This window comes from Diabrotica virgifera, chromosome 9 (genome assembly GCF_917563875.1).
Source record: "Diabrotica virgifera virgifera chromosome 9, PGI_DIABVI_V3a".
NCBI lineage: Eukaryota > Metazoa > Arthropoda > Insecta > Coleoptera > Chrysomelidae > Diabrotica > Diabrotica virgifera.
Window position 1 is genome coordinate 92,272,300 of NC_065451.1, and position 1,664 is coordinate 92,273,963.

Here is a 1,664-nt window from a genome sequence, read left to right on the forward strand (position 1 = left end):
ACACAACAGGACCTTAAACCAGAGATATGTAAAGAAAATAGATCAGGCTAGTCATATGCCACTCAATGCATCGGGGTGTAACGCCGATATCAAGTACGGTGGTCTAGCTATCTTTCTGTCGTGCGAGTGTGAGCGTATCTACCAAGAGGTGGGAATAACGGAACGACAGTGACACACAGGCGGCGGCCATCATATGCTAGAGAGAGAAAGCTAAGCGCCGGTAGAGAGAGATAGATAGACCACCGACCCGAACTGTTCCGCGTTGGGAGAGATTTAAATGTCCAGCAAACGAGGGAGAGATTAAATATCCAGCACGCAACCGCGCTGTTGCCAGATTTACATAGCGGGAATTTTAAAATTTCTAATGCGAATTGGTTTAAAATTTGACATCCGAATCTTAACCTTACTTTTGTGATTATTTATCTTATTTATTTACAAATGTAAATAAATTAAAACAAGTATTGTATGTACTGTGTTATAATTTAAAACGCTTAATTATGTTAGTCCTAAAAAAATTAAGCCCAAAAGAGATATACTTGTTTACAGTGCAAATTAATGGCAATAGGGATTTACGATTTCATTTGCAGGAAAAACATGGGCAACCTACCCAGTTGGTAAAATTTCAATTCAAAAACTCTTTAGGTAGGTATGGAATAACTTCCACATTATTTATTTTTTAAGTATTAAGGTTGATGTTGATATCAAAGGTAGTTTTATGTAGGTAGATATTAGATAAAAGTAAGCTATAAGTAGTATAACCACAGCCTAGGAGGAATTCCTCCTATACTGTGGTATAACCAAGGAATATATACCTCGTCCAATTTACTTACCGTTGCACGTCATCCGTGCCATAGCCTGTGACACGATACCAACACGAAATATCTAGGCGGTAGGTGTGTTCCCCTTTAGAATCATTTTGATTCTAAAAAAGAACACACCCACCGCCTAAATATTTCGTGTTGGTATCGTGTCACAGGCTATGGCGCGGATGACGTGCAACGGTAAGTAAATTGGACGAGGTATAGACTGGTATAACTTCCCATGTAATCATCTGTTGTTTTTGTAGATTTTACTGTGTGGATGGCATAGGAAGAGAAACAAAATAATATTCAGTACTGCAGTCACAGGAGTACAAAAACATGAAGCATCTTATTATGTATGTATGCCATTCTCAAACAATAATTATTGTACAAAACAAGATAAAGATAGAGACACAGCTTTAAAATCCCAAGGATCCTGCGAAAAGAAAAGTGAAAATGTTGTCTCAATTAATGTAGTATAGATAGACATTTTTCTTTATTTTAGTATTAAATAATTATTTAGAATATTAATATGTATTAGTTTTAATAGTATTAATATGTATTGTATGAATAATTCCCATCATGTATCTGCTAGCTAAAGCAACAAAATAAATCAAAATGAAAAAACATTTCAGTGACGTAGCACCTTTACTTTACCTGGCGGCGAGGTGAGTTATTAGGTAAATTCTATTTTCTTACATAATATACTTAAAAATTAATGGTGGTATTATTGTGGTTTATATTGAAAGCCAAAGCAATTAAAATAATTTTTTGTGTTAATTATTTAACACATTCACAGACACGACTGCATATGAAGTCATTTGCTCCATAAGAAGACGTGGCTACAGGCAAAGCGTGTCCGTA

The 1,664-nt window shown here is 35.3% G+C and overlaps 1 long non-coding RNA gene across 1 annotated transcript; it reads left to right on the forward strand.

The window, feature by feature from the left end:
• Positions 1-302: 302 nt before the first annotated feature.
• On the forward strand, positions 303-1,434 carry LOC126891776 (uncharacterized). The gene is made up of 2 exons (XR_007700558.1): positions 303-642; positions 1,067-1,434. It is a non-coding gene; the product is annotated as an uncharacterized LOC126891776 (long non-coding RNA).
• The last annotated feature ends 230 nt before the right edge of the window (positions 1,435-1,664 follow it).